This window comes from Lepisosteus platostomus, chromosome 5 (assembly GCF_059453375.1).
Source record: "Lepisosteus platostomus isolate fLepPlt1 chromosome 5, fLepPlt1.hap1, whole genome shotgun sequence".
In the NCBI taxonomy this organism is placed as follows: domain Eukaryota; kingdom Metazoa; phylum Chordata; class Actinopteri; order Semionotiformes; family Lepisosteidae; genus Lepisosteus; species Lepisosteus platostomus.
This window is the reverse complement of record NC_142615.1, coordinates 65,387,073-65,407,276: the sequence shown is the minus strand read 5'-3', so window position 1 is coordinate 65,407,276 and position 20,204 is coordinate 65,387,073. Positions and strand designations below refer to the sequence as shown.

General features: G+C 41.4%; 3 non-coding genes across 3 annotated transcripts; all 3 read right to left on the bottom strand.

The window, feature by feature from the left end:
- Positions 1 to 93, bottom strand: trnar-ucu (transfer RNA arginine (anticodon UCU)). The gene is made up of 2 exons: positions 57 to 93; positions 1 to 36 (listed from the first exon to the last, which is right to left on the bottom strand). It is a non-coding gene; the product is annotated as a tRNA-Arg (tRNA).
- An 11,576-nt stretch (positions 94 to 11,669) lies between these two features.
- On the bottom strand, positions 11,670 to 11,763 carry trnai-uau (transfer RNA isoleucine (anticodon UAU)). The gene is made up of 2 exons: positions 11,726 to 11,763; positions 11,670 to 11,705 (listed from the first exon to the last, which is right to left on the bottom strand). It is a non-coding gene; the product is annotated as a tRNA-Ile (tRNA).
- Positions 11,764 to 19,712: 7,949 nt separating this feature from the next.
- On the bottom strand, positions 19,713 to 19,785 carry trnak-uuu (transfer RNA lysine (anticodon UUU)). Its single transcript has one exon. It is a non-coding gene; the product is annotated as a tRNA-Lys (tRNA).
- Between the last annotated feature and the right edge of the window lie 419 nt (positions 19,786 to 20,204).

The following is a 20,204-nucleotide window of genomic DNA, read 5'->3' as shown; positions in this document are numbered from 1 at the left end:
TGACTCTGGTGGGACTCAAACCCACAACCTTTGAATGACTTCATTCTATCAAAGCCTAGAAGTCCAATGCGCTCTCCATTGCGCCACAGAGCCAACCAATACATCGCTATATAAAACAGCTACAGAAAGCTGTAACTCATGCTTCTCCCGTTGTCTTTAAATTAAGCTCCATAAATATTGACAATGAGTGGCCTGTTGTCTACGAATAGATACCACTGGGATTCACACCCAGGGTCTCCTGGTTTTTAGTGAGGCGGCTTAACCAGCTAAGCCATGGTGCCAAACCTGCTAAATGTTATCCACAACTTCAAACACCTGTGAGAAACGGGCAACTGCAGTGTTACGCCTGCTAGCTCAACAGATAATCCTTTTCGAAGTTTAAGGAGAGGATTTCTTTGTCAATTCAATTAAACATTTTAGAAATGCTGAACGATTGATGTGTTTCACGCGCAGAAATATTTTATCGTTACGTACTTTTTCTGTGCAGTTAGTTCTCCTTCAACTCCGCCCAACAACAGAGGTCGTTTTTAATACAGGAGTGTAGATTAAGCCGACTCAGGGACGCCAAATAATGTAGGGAAAACCGGTTCAGGGACGCCAAATATGTAATCATAGTGGCTCTCTGAAGGCACCAGTTCTGTAGGGTTTGGGCATTTACTGAGACAATTATTAATTGTAGCAGTAAATCACAAAGTTGATTCTTTTGATGGCTTTAGAATCCAACCATGCGACATAACTCAAACAACGCACACACACAGGTACTAATACACGAGGATACATTTATTAATACATAGAATATGCCTATAAACCTAACAGATCTTATCGAGAGGGTTATCAGAATACAAAAGGTATATATTCAATCAGTTACAAAGTGTTACACATATCAAGAGGACATACGTTCAGTATATCATTCATTTAGACCGTTTCGTAAAGTGAACTTGGTTAAAACTTCTATATTAGATACTCAAAACAAGTACATAACTCTTAGGAATTAAATTGATATCAACTGGTTGGGATAACAATTGAATTCTCGAGCTGTAATGCATTGAAGTTGAATACTCATCCAATCTCTGGGGATTCAGATCTCCTGCGGGCACAAACAAACAGTTGCAGGCTGTTGCTGTCCAATCCGCGCTCTCTGGCTCCGTGCCAGGCTGTGATGTGCGGCTTGCGACGGTGCGCTGCTGATGCTCATTGTTGGCTTTAACTAGCAAAGTTTGTGCACAGGAGAAAAGATGACTGTGGGTCCCAGCAAGTCAGGAAGAGGACCGGTTCGTTCCTGATGAAGAGCTAGTTCTGAATAGTGATTCAGCTGTCCACAGTTCCGACCTGTTCACGAAGCCTGCTGCTGGTTACTCTCTGGCAACCTCCACTCTAGACTCTTAGAACAAAGGAAAGTTCTGGCACTCGGACACACTGGCCGTTCCGTGGTTGTCCGGGCTGAGTCTCAGGATGGTCAGGAGGCGCGCTGCGAGAATGTCCTGCCCTTGGGAGCCTTCTGCTCCTGGGCCGTCCTGCCCTGGAATTCTCCTTTGAATTCCCTTTAGAACAGTCCACAGAATCCTCTCCAGAATCCCTTCTGAATCTGAATCTGAATCTGAATCTCCCAGGCTCTCTGTGTTGCCTGTTTTTACCTGGAGGAACTTCAGCTCATTGATTGGCTGAAAGTTCCATGGGCATCAGAGTCCCACGTGGGTTACTCGGCCCTACCAGTCCCTGATTGGTTGATCAAGGTGAGATATGAGTCACTTAGTCCTGACACTTAGGAATGCAATCCAGATGTCCAACTCGCACTCCCTAGACAGATAGGCACCAATGGATGACCATTGATCATGATAGCCAGGCTTAGCTAAGTGCATCCCCCTTTGGGAGCTGTCCTTATCAAAAGAAAACATCTTGCATGAATGGTTTCTCTGTGGCTGCACCACAGAGATGAACAGAGAAATGGGGCCTCATTTGGGAAGCTCAGAAACCCTTAATTCTGCATTATTATTAAGCCTCGCCGCTACAGGAGTAAAGGCACATTGCACATCAGCAAAACATCCCGTACAGGTTTAGGGAGAGCGACATCAGTGATTGGAAGGTTGGAAGTTTCGGGTCACTTTTTTATTATAGATTTAAGCAGCCCTGAATACCTTTTCAAGAAACATTTCAGAATCCCAGTCACGTCCAGTATGATTGCTACACAGGTCTACAGTATACAATCAGAATACTGTTTGTGCATTATATAAAACACACCGCCCAAAGCATTTCTAAAACAGGAATTACATGTTTCTGAATGGCCCTCCTTTATAAATAAAATAAAAGGTCTGAAGCCTGCTCCAAAGAAGCACTATATTCAGAGCTGACAAAGATGTGATAGGAAACATCTCGGAAAACGAAGATGCAGTCATTTCCACGCATCGCACAACAAGAGCTGAACCCACCCGACTTTCTCCAAAAGAGTAAGGTGTAAGGAGTGTGGCTGGGTGGTCTAAGTGCTGGGTTTGTGCTCCATTTTCTTCACTGGGTTAGGTTTGAATCTTGCCGCTGCTAAGTGTTGGTGGGTTAAGACCTTCCTTCTATTGCGACGTCAATGGGTAAAAGCTTTGCTTGGCAGTCTGTCGAGAGACTGAACTAGGTGTTTCAAGATAGTCTTTGTCAGCTTAACATCAAGGCATAAAAAAGCATCAGCAATGCTCTTTGGTCCCTTCAGCATTATGCAGGGAACAACATCTGCCGTGATCACTTTTGAGTCAGTGTGAATCGTAGTGTGCCGCAATTGTTTTTAAAATTGGTTCTGTAGTATAAGAAAAACCGGCCGTTCAGGGACGCCAAATATGTAACTGTAGTGGCTCTCTGAAGGCACCAGTTCTGTAGGGTTTGGGCATTTACTGAGACAATTATTAATTGTAGCAGTAAATCACAAAGTTGATTCTTTTGATGGCTTTAGAGTCCAACCATGCGACATAACTCAAACAACGCACACACACAGGTGCTAATACACGAGGATACATTTATTAATACATAGAATATGCCTATAAACCTAACAGATCTTATCGAGAGGGTTATCAGAATACAAAAGGTATATATTCAATCAGTTACAAAGTGTTACACATATCAAGAGGACATACGTTCAGTATATCATTCATTTAGACCGTTTCATAAAGTGAACTTGGTTACAACTTCTACATTAGATACTCAAAACAAGTACATAACTCTTAGGAATTAAATTGATATCAACTGGTTTGGATAACAATTGAATTCTCAAGCTGTAATGCAGTGAAGTTGAATACTCATCCAATTTCTGGGGATTCAGATCTCCTGCGGGCACAAAGAAACAGTTGCAGGCTGTTGCTGTCCAATCCGCGCTCTCTGGCTCGGTGCCAGGCTGTGCTGTGCGGCTTGTGACGGTGCACTGCTGATGCTCACTGTTGGCTTTAACTAGCAAAGTTTGTGCACAGGAGAAAAGATGACTGTGGGTCCCAGAAAGTCAGGAAGAGGACCGGTTCATTCCTGATGAAGAGCTTGTTCTGAATAGTGATTCAGCTGTCCACAGTTCCGACCTGTTCACGAGGCCTGCTGCTGGTTACTCTCTGGCAACCTCCACTCTAGACTCTAAGAACAAAGGAAAGTTCTGGCACTCGGACACACTGGCCGTTCCGTGGTTGTCCGGGCTGAGTCTCAGGATGGTCAGGAGGCACGCTGCGAGAATGTCCTGCCCTTGGGAGCCTTCTGCTCCTGGGCCGTCCTGCCCTGGAATTCTCCTTTGAATTCCCTTTAGAACAGTCCACAGAATCCTCTCCAGAATCTTACTGATCTCACTGAATCTCCCTGAATCTCTGTGTTGCCTGTTTTTACCTGGAGGAACTTCAGCTCGTTGATTGGCTGAAAGTTCCATGGGCATCAGAGTCCCACGTGGGTTACTCGGCCCTACCAGCCCCTGATTGGTTGATCAAGGTGAGATATGAGTCACTTACTCCTGACACTTAGGAATGCAGTCCAGATGTCCAACTGGCACTCCCTAGACAGATAGGCACCAATGGATGACCATTGATCATGATAGCCAGGCTTAGCTAAGTGCATCCCCCTTTGGGAGCTGTCCTTATCAGGAACCTTAAATCAGCCTGCATGAATAGTTTCTCTGTGGCTGCACCACAGAGATGAACAGAGAAATGGGGCCTCATTTGGGAAGGCTCAGAACACTTAATTCTTTCTTATTAATAAGCCTCGCCGCTACAGTAGGCATGGTGCATTTGTCTGTGAAACTTGAATGCTGTGCTTTTTCACGCAGAATCATTGGCAGGAGCAAAGCTTATTCAATCTTTGCGCACAGCGCTCTATCAGAAATACTTTGTCCAAGTTTTGAAGAGATTGTGGGATTCTCTGCACACGTTCACATCGCGTACCTCAAACAACACCACCATTCGATGGGAAATTGATTCTACTTCTTGCAGTTGTTCCTGTGGTTGCGATAGTTACAAAGTTGCACTTTCCTCCACCTTCTGCTATAGTATTCATTGGGTGAGCTTCATCAATTGGCTCAGAAAGGTCAACTGTGCTTTGGAAAAAATCAGCAGCAGTGTCTTTATTTTGTCGGTGAGTATGGCTGTCTTTTAAAGCACATGAAAAACACGAGTTTGTGGATTTCTCCAAATAGCAACGAATTCAGTTGTGCAGAGCTTTACTGCTTTCAGAGGGTCTTTTACTGACGTTGCTGTAGTAGAGAAGTGACATAATCACAAACGCAACCATTTGTGCTGGCTGTTTAACTAAGTATTAAGCTTTTTTAACTATCACATGATTTTAACTAATTTAACATCATCTCCAGAAGAGCACCTCGCACTGCTCACTGAGCTGATGTATGTGCCCATTTCTCAAAAAATTAAATATCATCTGAACTGATTTTTTTCTACTTTAAATGCTTTCCTACTCTTTTAATATTTCAGTTAAATCTTTTATTTTGAAGTACTTTCCATTGATATTAATCCTAGTCCCGATGAATGATTCTGGGACATGGTGCGTCTTGAATAATGTTCTTATAGGTTTCAGTTTGGAAAAGTGCGCTCTCCAGAAGCTACCGAAACCTCTAATGGTCACACAAAGCTTAATGCAATAGCAACGTTTGGGGTTGAAAAAGAATATAACTTGCTATGAATACGAACACTGTTCCAGGAGGCGTGTAAGGACTATTTTGGCTCAGATCACCAATTTACCTTACATTTCTACTCCATTAATATCGCTATTGAGTGCTAAAGGTAGGTCCTGGCAATACTTCTTGAGATCTTCTTTAGAAAAATTTAAAAATATATATTTCCAGTACTAAAAAAAAGTAAAAAATACTGATTACGTGCAACTGATAAAATCTCTCTTCCAGGGACGTTGTAGCTACATGCAAATTACAATGGAAAACTTTATCAGCTTTAAAAGTTTCTTTTGCATTTATAAGACGATCAGCATGACACTCAAAACATACCTGTATTCAGTAAGCGGTGAGTCTGCTGGCTGAGCAAGTTGCCTCCTCTACACACAATAGCAGCCCCGACGCTAAGATAAATGAAAAGAAATTGCTTTTATTGGGCACTTTTCATATCCGATGAGCTTGACATCTCCCAAGGGCGATGGAGTTTTTTTGCGACACTTACAAGAGAAATCATGTAAGGGAAAAATGTATTTTTTTCATGGAGAAAACGTGCACCAGGAAATGTTTTGTTTTGAAGAAGTGATTTAACATGATACATGACCTAATTTACTAGAGTAAATGCTCACACTGCAAGGTCTGCTTTACTACAAGAGAGAAGTAGAGTGAAAGATGTCATAATTGCACTGCGTTGTTGAAGAAAACATCTTTTTCTTTGAATTCTAAATCAATCAGAATTTCAAAGTGACACACAAACCCTTTGTCTGTATTAAAGAGATGATATTTTAAAACTGATAAAAATGTAGAAAACACGTTTCTCACTTAGAAATTTAGGATGGGATTATTACTATTACTAGTAATTACTAGTTGCAGTGCTGAACTCACCATGGTGCAATTCAGTTACATGATTGGCCAGTGGTTTCATGGATAATGCGTCTGATTTTGCATCATGAGATCGGAGGTTCGATTTCTACCGGGTTCGTGTGTTTTTAAATCAGGCTACTCAGAAATAGATGTCCATTATGTGAATGAACCGCACCTGAAAGCAAACGTTGGTCGGGTTTCCTTCTTTCCAGCATGAAATAGCAAATCGTTACAAAAAGCACCAGCTAATGTCCAATAGCATTAGTCATTTTAATTAACATGAATATACTGTAAGGTCTTGGTACATGGGATTGGATTTCATCCACAATTTAAAAAAGGGCAAATTATATTTATAGGCTTCAGACACATTTTAATACAAAAGTGACCTAAATCTCTGTAACTTTCAGGTTAGTTTGAACCTGTAATGAAAAAGGGGCCTGAAACTTCCATTCTGTGATGTAACTGTCTCTAAAGTCGGACGTGATGTTTCACGGATGTGCAGTGTGCCTTTTCTCTTGTCATGTTCAAAATGACTTGCTGTGTAATTTCCTGAATGCGTGTCCTGTACTGCTCTGTTATTTCATTTAGATTATCTATGTGGTGTACAGATAAAACCAAACTGCAAGGTCTAATTCCTGGGTTCGGCACCAGCTGAACCTGAACATACATCATCCGATCTCAACATGATTTGAACACACAACCTTTTGATGTGGTATCAGATGCACTACCATCACACCACTCCCCATAAGTGCTTTTAATTCCCCCAAGGAGAAAAATATTTTTTTTTCATTCTCTCCTGTGAGAAGCGCCGCTCTTCCAACGAGGGTCTCTTCTTCCCAGACCACAGATTATTTTTCCTGTCCGGCTCTCACACAGAGAGCAGACACACTGTCTCCACTAATGTGTTTACTACATCTATAGATCTGACCCCCTTACAGCCCTGATATTCCTGGACAGGATCCCATATTGAGCAGTATTTCTCACGTTCTGAACTTACAGTGTGTACACAATATACTTTATACACAAAGTAAGTGTTTTCGTAACTCTTGGACGTTTTGTCAAAATGTTACTGGCATGCCAAAATTGCCCCCTCAACTGAACAGTCCCACCCCCCTCAGTTTTGGATAAAAGGTTTGGATAAAAAGTTTTTGAACACTTTCACTTACTTAACTTGAGCCGTAAAAAATAGTTGTACTTTGTCAATGGTCAGATAACTACACTAACCCCGAATTCACAGTTACTACATCAGACTGTTTGATGTGCAGGAGGGCTATCTGTCCAGGAACAGCACGTTACATAGTGTCTATGTTTTGGGGTGTCAACATTATTATGACCTTATTTGCTCAGGTGGACCAATGCCTTGCAGTAGTTTATCCTTATACTTACAATCGTTATATAACTAGGACTGTAGTTATAGAAGTTTGTACTTTCTGTTGGTTTTACAATGATTTCTTAATGATTCAGAACCTCGTTACCGTTGATGTTGTTGCAAAAATGAACACATATGGTTGATGCTCCAGGCAAAAATAATCACGTGAGTTCTGATGAACGTGGAACTGTTCTTCATCACTAAATACCAGATTGCTTGTCGTTATCTTCTAACATGAAATACTAATCAGTGGCATGCTTGCGAGAATTCACTTGGATGGTTGCAATGGCTCCGTTTAAACCGAAATATCACTACCCCCCTCAGGATTTCAGACCCCCCCCCCCCCCTACAGATCATTCCCCTGGCGCCAGTCCTGGGTATAATGGTGAACATAGCTGCCTTGCAAGCAGTGAATCTGGGTGTGATTCCCACCTGACCCATCAACAAACCTTTTCCAATGAGTCTTTGATCAATTTAAAAAAGTCTTGAAGCTGGTAGGCTAGGGAAGAAGCACTGTTTGAGTGCACTGAGGAAAATGTGCTACTGTGCTGTGCTGCTCCAGTAGCGCAATTGGTCAGGTTGTGGTGCTTTTATAGTGGAGTTATACCGAGGTTGTGAGCTCAATCATCACATGGAGTAGGTTCCGTTTTCAGCTGCAGAAACGTGCTGTTGAATTTATGTCGGTTCTTGTGTTACTTTTTCCTCTCAATGGAGCTGTATTAATGCAGGCACACCTGCTTCCATGTCAAGTTATTTTATCGTTGCTTACAAACCAACACACTGCAGACACCTCTGATATTGTCACTGCTTGTGGGCCACGTGTTCCTGCTGTCAGCCTACCATGATCATACACCTATAGAAATATTACTGCTGTAGTACAGGAGCGAAGAAACAAAACGAAAGCACACCAAGTTTAAAAAGGTCAAAATGTGTCAAAGCCCTTCCTCGAGGAGAATGGGGTTCAAACCTACTTGTGCAGAGTATCATGTATTAAGAGGAGATTGCCTTAACCACTAGGCCACCTCCATACACACTTCAGCCCCCTCCGGACATGAGTTGCCTCTTTCCCCATACTCAAGGGTAATTTTCCTCTTCCACCTACAATTTCAACATTTACCTTGTGAGATGTCAAACCACAGAGCCTGTGCTGCGCTTCAGTGTTAGCTGTAGTGGACACCCCGTTGAACATAAAAAGCATATTGAGCTCCTTGGACATAAGCCATTTCTCGTCACTTGCCCAGCGAGCAGGCTCAGCACACACTGAATGCAGGTGTCTCAGAGCAATTGAGATGTGTCCAAGTGGCTGTAAAAGGGATATTTGATGCCAGTGCCATGGCTTATTTCTCCGACGGCAGGCGTAGCGGCGTGCCGGTTGGAGTATTCTCGGTCGCATTTAATGGCAACGTCATGGCAACGTCAGCTCAAACCACCAAATGGAGATGGGCGTGCCGACAAGCTGACCCTGCTGATGCGGGATTAACACTAGGCTAAGAGAATGCTGTGGCTTAGTTGGTTAAAGTGCCTGCCTAGTAAACAGGAGATCCTGGGGTTGAGTCTCAGTGGTGCCTGTCTTGCCACACAGTTTATCATTTTGGAAAGCAACATGCTTCTACATTTAATTTAATGGAAGTGTTCATTTAATTTTTGGAACAACTTGTTTTTAAAAAAATCCATACAAATTGCGAAAGATAAAATACTCATCTGTTTTGTCAGTGCAGAGGAATTACTGCCAGCTGGCAAGGAAACAAAAACGATGTTTTTGTCTTTAGCCAAAAACCTGTGAATGTAGAAAAAAGGTGATGTGCGTTAGTTTTTATGGCACGGTCAGTCTGCATATCCTTCAGTTAAACATAACGTTGGTAAATCAAAAGTCCCCAGAGACGCATTTCAAATTAATCGGACCTCAACACCGTCTCCCCTAAATGTGATGGGGTTTCTTTGGATGTCCTTAAGCATCCTGATAGTTGCAGAGATTTCAAACTTTTGGCTAAAGTCAAACTACAAGAAGTTAATAGTTGAGCGCCTAAGTCAATATCACTGGGAATGTGACTATGTAAACTTAAATAGTATTCAAAATATTGCAATTTTGTTGTAGTTTAAAAAGATATTTTAGCTGGGGATCCTCAAAAATGATGAGGGTAGAAAAGAGAACTATTCGACACCATCAGGAGTGCTTAACGTGTGATAAAAGTGTTTTTTAATCACAAAGTGAAAATAGTGAATTTGTCTTTCACTTAGATGTTCATCAAAAGCTCATTAAACAATGAAGGAGAGGCTCGTGTTCCAAATTCACTTCGTGTCTCATTATCTTGCTTTGATTTTTAAAATGTACACTGTTGACTATACACTCTTCCTAACACGATTAAAGAGCCAAGTTTAGTTCAGAGGTAAAGCATCTCATGCATCGTATGAAGCTCTGTTTTCTATCACCAGCGTCTCCACTCTGATTTCTTTTTAAGCGCGATATCTTTTCTGTGATTTCTTTCGTTTGAATGCCCTCATGTGTGAATTTCAGCACAACACATAAACTCGTTTGTCTGTTTTAAAGAGATGCAATTTTTAAAACAGACAAAATGAAAGACTTATTAACTAAATACACATAGAAAACGTGCACCTAATTGAGAAAATTTGGACTGGGGCGATTTATTATTGTAGTGGTGCAAGCTCACAGTGGTGCACTTGAGGAATGCGGTACAAGGGCCAGTGGTGCACTGGATAACGCATCTGATTACGGATCAGGAGACTGTAATGCTCTTAAACCCAGTACCATAACCGTAGTGTGTTCAGTCCTACACAACCTTTCTATCGACTGAATAAGCCTCCTGTTCCATCTCCATCTTCTTCCCACACATTCCGGCTATTTCAGCACCGTTATTGTTGGACCACAGTCACAGATACGTAAGGGACACTATTCTGAAGAACCGTCTTAAATAAATAACGTTGCAAAAGGTAACAATAATGTTTTCTTAACGTAACCTTACATTTGGCCGTACAATACAATTTTCTGTACCCTCAAATAAAACAAAATCTTACTGCTTTCTCCTGAGAAACACAAGTGTAGTGTTAAATCACAATAAATAATACAACAAATATACTAAACTAACACCCAGATATGACAACACACAGCTATGACAGAACACATTGAAGACTTAAAAGCCCTTTAAATTTTTATTTCCTTAATTTCCATTCTCTTCCCTCCCCAGGATAACTGAAAACTAACTATAATAAAGACTGTATATGCATTACTTGTAATACAGCTACTAATAAAAATATACATGGAACTTAATTATTAATAAATAACACTTTTATTAGTAAATACGTGTAATGATAACATTCATTGTGAATATTTGTGGTGTCTGGAAAGCAATTTTAGTTAAATATAATAATAATTTTTAAGCAAGTGGTGCATAAGCTTGTTACTTAATGAGTACATTATTTCCATTACATTCAAGACAGTTCTAATGTGATCGATTGTTCTGCTTAGTCCGCTACTGAGTAGCTTAAAACCTATGAAGAGGTGGTTTAAGCTAGACTCCTAATGCAGTAACATCTAACGGGCAGCAGCTGTTATTTTAGGTTTGTTGCAATTGAGAACAGGTTTAGTACAGAGCTGCTGACAAATTTCAGTGGAGTTTATTGTATATGGGTTTATTGCAATTGACCCATTGTAGCTACCAATCAGCAGCAAGGAAAAACAAACTTCACTTGTGCCTTTTAAAAAAAGGGAAACAGAGTAGTAGTTTATGTGGTAATTTCAGGTACAATGTAAGAACTAAAGTTATCTACTCCCATAGTAATGCGTGGGGTCCTATAAATAGAAAAAAAAAAATTGTAACCCGAAAACACAACAAACACAAAACAAGAAGTCTTCCAGGAACCTAGGTAAATCCCTGTAGTAGTCTAACAACTACAAAAAAAAAACATAAAACAAATGCAACAACTTCAAAAGAAAAAGAACATTAAAAACAAATCTGGGGAACAACAAAAACACAGAGTCTAATTCGAGAGCTTTTTCAAGTCTTCAGTGCTCCTCTTGTCTCAGTAGACCTCTCTCATATATTTGTGTACAGGTCAGCTGGAGGTACACAGCTGATGTTAATTTAAGTAGGGAGCTGCGTCAGAATGCATGGGCTTCAAAGGAAAAAGTCAAGGTTTATTCCATGCTGAAAAGAGAAGGAAACACAATGTTTCAGCTGTGGAGCCTTATTTGATTGTGACTCGAAGTAAACCTTTACTTCTTCGTTTGATGTTATTTTATCTCCATCAGATACCTAATAATATCTAAACTTGACAGTTGCTTTCAGTAGCTAAAGACACTGCTCCAGGTGAGGCTCGAACTCACAATCTCGGCATAACTTCGCTGTGCACTGCTGTATAAGTACCGCGCGCTGACCGATTGCGCCACTGGAGCTGTGCAAAGTGAGCTCCTCATACAGACTGACGCTGCAGAAACACAGGGTGAAAACGGTTTCGGTTGTGGATCCATCTATACATGGGGAACACTGAAATAGCAAGGAGAATACAAGAAAAGAAACTGAAAGAATTGTGCTAACAGCAAAGGGGGACGGAGGGAGGTGGTCGGACAAGTAAATCAGATTGTTTGTAGCGACATTTTTGAGTCAATTGGCACACTGATTTCTCTTCATGTGCCTTGAACTGTGCAGTTTGTATTTTCGTTGTAGATAGGTTTCTTCAGAAGTCCAGTAAATTGACAATAATGGAGAACTAGCTGACGCACCGCGTCGTGAAGACCCTCTGTAAGGTGATTACACGTTTCATTTTCAAGTCGCCTCCTTTACACGCAATTGCTTCCCCGACACTGAGAGAACATGAGAAATGGCTTCAATTTCAATGTGAAGCGCAGTTCAGGCTCGATGGCTTCACATCTCCAATCAATCAAATAAAATTTCAGTGAAGCGATCTAAATAAGACTCTGAAGTACTGGGAAAGATGATTATTTTGAGCGTCCCTCCCAGGGTCTGCTACGAGGCTGAAGTTGGCTTCTTATTCGCCAGCTTCTTATGCGTGTTTTCGTTCCACCTTAAATGCTGCTGCTGTGATGTTATGTCGCCTTTCGCCTGTAGATGGCTCTCTTCGATCAGTACTAATCCGGCTGGAAAACTGTAGACATCTTCACTGAAAGGGAATATCCAAATAGCGACTGTCCAAACTATATTTTTGTATGGAATATATTTCAGAAAATCGCAAACCAATTTTAAAAACTCACCATAACACGGACTTACACTGGGAAAAAGTGATTGCACTTTCTGCTTATTTCTACGGCCTCCCCCCCGATTATGAAAATGTCTCACAGTTCTGACACTGACGTGTGAAAGACAATGTAACAGACTATCAAAATCCTGAAGTACAAACAATTTGAATGCACCAGTTTTTTAAATATGACCCTCTGATCTTGGCATGTCAGAATACATTGGGAAAAAGTATGGCAGGAATTGCAATGTCACGCATTGTTGAGAATATCACTGACCTTGCCGATATTTGCAGGGGATACGAATGTTTTGCACATGTTGAACTACAACATGTAAAAATTGAGCTCCTTAGTCAATATCACTGGGAATGTCCAATAATGACGTACATCAGTAGCCTCAAAGAAACTTAGACTCACACATGGAGTTTTATCTTTGTATGGAGATTGGGAGAATTAATTTATACTCTCGTTGCTCATTAGCTAAATTATTTTAAGAATATGACACAGATTTGTTTGAGAAACTTGTAATTGCCTTAAAGAGAGTCTTCTCGAAGATGTGCACCAGCTAGCTCTCCACTGTCAATTGACAGGACTTGAGAAGAAAGTGTTCTCATACAACCAACATACAAATTACACATCTTAAGGAACATGAAGAGAAATCCGTGTACTAAATAACATAAAACTGTCGCTGCAAATTATCACCAAGCTGTTTTATGAAAGGCACTCCCATCTCTGCAGGAAAGTTATTGCTGCTCTCAACACAATATACTGCAGCCAAATGTGATAGCGATACTGTCACTGCCTGTGGGCCACGTGTTCCTGCTGTCAGCCTATTATGTCATGTTCATCCACACCCAGAAACATTACTGCTGTAGCACAAGAGTTATAGGTGCAGTCGATAGAGCATGAATCTCTTAATCTCAGAACTGTGGGTTCAGTCCCCACATTGGGTCCCTCTGTGTCAGTTTGATCCCCCAAATCCTCCTAGCATGACCTGATGGTGTAACAGTGATACCCAGTATCCAGCGTAATTCAGCTTTCTTTCCACTTGATTCAGATTTTGATCTAAAATCATCGGCCGAACAAAAGTTTGTCTAAATCGAGGGAGATCTGCTCTCAATCAAGTATTAAACACTTCAGCATTTACTGTTTGAATACCGCACTTTGTCAAAACACTGCCGCTTCTTAAGCTAATAAGTAATGGTTTTTGAGCACACATTGTATTGTTAATGCTTATATTAAAAAAGCATAAATTCACATAATGGAATTTGGACTGAACAAAGTAGTCCAGCCCCTTTACAACATTACATACCCACTGATTAAAGCTTAAAACTACAGTAGCAGGAGTAATAATAATGGCAAGAACATGTTTGGAGTTCGGCATTTCATTTATTCTGCGGAAACATCGTATCGGAATGAACTGCCCAAGATAAAAGAGTAATTGCGGCTTCAGATCACATTTTCCAGAGCATTGCGTTGTTCTGTTCATGCTGACTACACGCTTTAAATTTGTCATTTACTGCAAGCGTTGCTTTTCCAGATTTTTCTGAAATTCCTCGCATTTGACTTGACTTGAACTTTATTGCCATATGTAACCGGTGCTGGTACAATGGAATTCTTACTTACAGAAAGTCTCTCGATTGTAAAACAAGTGTAAAAAAAACAAAACAAAGTGCAAACAGTGCATCAAGACAATGTACAAACAAACAATAGACAATGTGCAAGTAAACATGCAGACAGTTTGAATATAAACAATACAGACGTGCAAACAATGACTGGAGACGTACAATAAATAAATTAAAATGAGGTAGATGGTGATGGTGTAGGTGTGGTCCGAGGGGGATGGCTAAATGTGTTCGCCAGTCTCACTGCTTGTGGATAAAAGCTATTGAAGAATCTAGTGGTAAGTGTCCGTATGCTCTTATATCTCTTGCCTGAGGGCAGTGGGGTGAAGAGCTCATGCCCGGGGTGGTGACTGTCCTCTGTGATGGCCAGAATTCTACCACGGCAGCGGTCCTCATAGAGCTGTTTAATCTTGGTGAGACCGCAGCCGATGATCTTCTGGGCCATATTTACCATTCTCTGCAGTGCCTTTCTTTCTCGCGAAGAGGTGTTGCCATACCACACGGTGATCCCGTTGGTGAGGACGCTCTCGATAGTGCAGCGGTAGAAGTTCACCAACACATGTATTGGCATCCCCCATCGCTTGAGGCACCTCAAGAAATAAAGGAGCTGCTGAGCCTTCTTCATGATAGAGTCAGTTTTCACAGTCCAGGTTAGATCTTTAGAGATGTGAATTCCCAAAAACCTAAAGCTGGTGACTGTTTCCAGTTCCGTTCCATCAATACTGAGTGGGCTGTGAGTGTGTGGCCTGTGTCTCCGAAAGTCCACTATTAGCTCTTTCGTTTTCTTTATGTTCAAGTCCAGGTTATTGCTATGACACCACCGAAGCAGCTGTACAACTTCATCCCTGTAAGTGGACTCGTCATCATCACTGATCAGTCCTATTATAGTGGTGTCATCGGCAAACTTAATGATGTGGTTGTTGCTGTGTCTTGCTGTGCAGTCGTGAGTAAATAGGGAGTACAACCTTGGACTCAGACAGCAGCCTTGTGGGGTTCCAGTGCTCAGGGTGAGTGGTGTTGATGTTTTATTGCCTATCCGCACCACCTGTGATCTCTCGATAAGAAAGTCCAGCAGCCAGTTGCAGACAGAGTTGCACAGACCTAATCCCCTTAGCTTTGTCACCAGTTGACTGGGTATGATGGAATTGAATGCTGAACTGTAGTCCAAAAACAGCATTCTCACATACGAGTTCTTAGCGTCCAGGTGTTCCAAGGCTGTATGCAGAGCCAGGGAGACAGCATCATCCACTGATCTGTTGTTCTGGTAGGCGAACTGCAGGGGGTCCAGGGACTCTGTGATGGAGGAGTTGATGTGTGACAACACCAGCTTCTCCAGGCATTTCATCACCACAGATGTTAATGCTACTGGGCGGTAATCATTCAGGCATGCCACTTTTGTCTTTTTGGGGGTTGGAACAATAGTGTTTTTTTTAAAGCAGAGCCAGCACTAAAATATTTCATTCCCGTCGCTGAATACATCGTGGAAACGGTATTTGCAGCGGAATGCTGTCACACATGAAACCTTTTTGTTTTTCGGTTCTGAAGTTTGAAAATGAAAATAAAACGGGGGTCACCTCATAGGCTTGAAAGAAGTCCAAGCAGCATAAAAACCCGCGAATTCTCACAAATTGTGTTGCATTGTGCTGCACCTTTCTTATGCTGCTTTTTTACATCAGCCTTAAACATTTGAATGCATACCTTACTGCTGCTAATCACATTCACGTGTTTACGAAGCTTTTTTCTGTCCGTTATGTTTTTGCTAAGCAGTTTCTCCGTTTTCCTCGTACTGTGATTGTCAGCGAGCACAACAACACTGAAACAGTGTAAAGACAGATAAAAAAGTCAGGGTAAAACTCCTGACTGTCGGGAGTGGGATTTGAACCCGTGCCTCTATTTGGAGAGCGAAACACAAAGCTTAAAAGACACGAAGCTGTGAATTTGCTGTTTTAAACCGCTTGGCTATTCTGAAAAATGTGTGCTGATTGTACCAGTCACATCCGATTTTCCGTAACTTTAGAACGATTGATATGACTGGACGAACACAATTTATGGCGTTTAGCATGACATGGAAAACGGTACCGGAGCATTCGGGTCCGGACTACCAGACTCAGAAACAGTTTTTACCCCCGCACTATCAAACTATTAAACTCCCAGCCTCTCTCACTCTCTCCTCACCTCTCACCTATGATCTGAACCTCACAGTGCCTTCTTTCTTACCAAAAACCCAAACACACATTGAAAATCTATCTCTACCATACATGTCAAAAGCTCACACCCCATCATTTCTATCCCTTTATTTCATTCTTTTGATGCATGTTTTTGCACATAACCTGTTACCTTTTTGTTGTTTTGCACACTGCCTGTTGTTGTTTTTTGCACATCAGCTGTTGTCTCTTTCTTTTGTTATACAATTGTATTGTTGTTGTGTTTTTTTCTTTGTACTACTTATGTCCGAGAGCTAGCTAAATACCATTTCGTTATTCCATATACCTGCGTATGAGTATAATGACAATAAACTTGAACTTGAACTTTTAACTTGAATTTGAACTTGAACTTGACATAGTCTTGCAGGCAGTATATTGTTTTATCGTTTACTCGTATAAAAAAACACGGTCTTCTCGTTCCTAAGTCAGATTTTTAGTGCTTTCGAACGTTACTTCCAACCTGGACTGACAGCTCACCAGATCTGTTTGTGATCAGACCATGGAGTCGGGGGCTGTACCAAGCGCACGTTCCTTCCCAATGCTGAGGTGATCATTCAGAAGATGGGTGTGAAGAGAGATAAGCTTTGTCGACTAAAAAAAGAAGGCAGGATATGCACGAATACTAATCACTGGCGACAGTTATGTTCTCTTACTATTGAGATCCCTACATTGCAAGTTTTTTTAAGACTTTGAAACTAAAGGAAAGCGGTGACAAATGAAACAGGCATGGGTGGGGTTTGAACCCACGCTCTTCAGTTTACGAGACCGACACCTTACCACTTGGCCAACGCGCCTTTGAGCAAGCATGAGAATAAGGTTGTTCAAATTATTTTTTTCTGAATCTGGTTTACATCGCCTGGATGCAGCAACAACAATAAAAGGTATACTTGTCCTTAAACTCGGACGTGATGTTCTGCAGACATGTGCACAATGTCCTGTTTTCTTGCAGTGTAGACATTTTGCTGTTCACACTCCGCATTCATCTGCTTTGTGCGTTGTTAGTCCGCACCTGTAACATGTAATGTCAGCCGTCCCCTGTTCTTCTATTTCTCTAGCATGACTGTGTCCTGCTGCTCGGCTTTTGTTTGTAAAGTTTGAGCGAGCGCCCCGTTCAGTGTCACTTTGTCACTGTGGTCAGAAAGCATTCTTGATTCTGCTTGAGCTGCTTCATGAATTCTAGCGACTGTAAGAGCTCTTTTTAAAGTCAGCCCTTCCTCCTGCAGCAATTTATAGTCTCTTTTGTGCACATTTTTCCACAAGTTGATCTCTTAACATGTCAGTTTCCAATACTCCAAAGTCACAAGATTTAGCCAGTTCTCTTAGTGCAGTCACAAAAGCATCAACAGATTCGTCCTGAGACTAAGTTCTCTGCCTAAATTTATGCCGTTCCAAAACCACATTTCTCTGCGGTGTAAAGGAAGCGTCTAAGGCAGCTACAGTCTTTTTCTCCAGGGAGGTTGGCGAAAATCCGCTGCACGGAAGCCCCGATACAGTGCAGTAATGTAGCACGTCTCACGGCATCCTCAGCTTCTGTAGATCCACTGGCTATTTAAAAAAAATCTGTACGACTCCATCCATATCTTGTATTCCGTATACAAATCCGGAGCTACGAGGTTCAGTAGAAGCGGTGAAAAAAGCCGGGCATAAGCAAAGCTTCTCGGCGCGGCTGCCATATCTTCCAATGGGCAAGCTAAACGAACAGTCAGAAAATTCAAAAGTTCGTTTCTACCAGCAAGAGAACTAAAATCTGCAGTGTTCTGCTCGCTTTGAGTCCGTCAAGCACTCATCTCTCGTCGCCATAAATGTTGTGTATCTTAATAAAGAGACGTTTTTATATTATTTTAACTATTTTGTTAACTACACAGATCACGCCCTTACACCATATATTCCTGCCTTCTACTCTCTCGTTCTGTTGTCTCGCGATGTCTACTCACTATACAACATTTAGCATGACTTCTTGTTGCAGTTGAGCTCAAAGCTGGAGATGATCTCCATATTCTACCGCCGTAACTAGTCCGAAACGTAGTACACAGTACACACTTTTTAAGTGAAGTCAGGTTGTTAAAAAATTAAACCAGCGCCCTGTCACAGAAACGTACCCCAGTACTCAGCACTATACTGTACTAACGAGGAGCGCTTGTCTGCAGCTGAGCGTCAGCTCTGTTTACTATCAGCAGTCATTTCCTCATTTCCAAAGACTTTTTCACCTGCTCTCAACTTTTAAAGACGGTCATAAACGCTCAAGAAGTAATTCATGTCAGTTGGAAGTCTGTTTCTGTTGTCTCAGCTCTTGATAAAGAAAAGCCGTGCGTGGGAGACTCCCTCTCTGAAGACGTTTGCCGTCACCCTGCGAGGGAGAAGAGCCATCAATCACCGAGGCAACCACTGAGACAGTTAACATTAAACACGTGAAATGCGAGATGTTGTGATTTTTTCCCCCGCTTAAGGCTTCTATCGTTTCTACTCTAACGAGAAAGACCTCTTTATTAGAAGTGAGATTTTAACAAACGTCTCCAGGGGTAACTGCGACCTGAACGCAACGCCTTAGACCACCAGCCATCTTGCCTGCGGTACTTATAATGAAGTATATATTTTATTTCTTTCTACTCGTTGATAAGAAAAAAAGTGAAATCATGTAATTAGGGATATGTCTTTTTTTCATGGGGAAAACTAGCCCGAGCAAATGTAAAGTTTAGAGCAGCTCTCAATAAAAATGATCAGAACCCGAAAACGCTTCTTATACGGATCAGTATATTCCGATACCACTGGTTCTGCAGAAGAAATAAGAAAAGCCGAACTCAAAGCAGAAACGTGTTGCCATTACGGGTACTCTGTCTGCAGCTGCTTTAAGATCTACTCACACCGCGATGCCATTAAGGCTACCTAGTTAAAAAAAAACATCGTCACCTTTTTGAACGTGATTATTAGACATCCGTTAAATCTCAACCGAGGTTTCTTGAGAGATCGTTCAGCGAGCGAGTAATAAAAAACTACTTCGCTTCCAACCTCTGCTGTCACTGTAAACTCGGACGTGATGTTCTGCAGATGTGCAGTGTGCCTTTCCTTTTGTCGTATTCAAGAGTACTCACTGTGTGAGCTCTTCACTGCGTGTCCTGTACTCTACTGTGATTTAATTTAGATAATTACGTGGAGTAGAGTGACAAGATCTACTTGAACATTTTCAGTTTGTGAAATGAAACACTAAATACACTACTGTAAATACAAGTAATGGACATTTAAAATAACCACAGTACAGCTAGAAGAGTGAAAGAAAAAAGACTATTTAGAATGACATTCACAATAGACTTATGAATAGCACATCCGCCCGAACAGGGACTTGAACCCTGGGCCCTCAGATTAAAAGTCTGATGCTCTACCGACTGAGCTATCCGGGCTCTGAAGGAAAGTCAACACTGTCGGGATCCTCGCAAGTCACGTGTACCATTCCCAGTAGAATGAGTGAGAAATACAGCATGACATGGGTAGTTAAGGGACTCCCACAGTCCATCTTTCCTCACATTACTGATTTTTTTCAATAGCATTTTGACCTTTTTTCACATTCAGATTTTTTTCTCATTTAATAAAATCTTTTAATCAACAACATTAAAAAGAAAACAAATGGAACATTTTTTGGAACAATAATTTAAAAAAAAAACTTTCAATGCCTTGGTTGTATACATGTGCACACCCTTTATAAAGGGAGTTGCAACAGTGCTGAAATTTAAAGAGCATTTCTGTAGAGAAAACAGCCTTGATGTTAAGCTTAGGGAGCCTGTCTTTTAGAAATTCTATTTCTTAACACCTTGCACAGCCT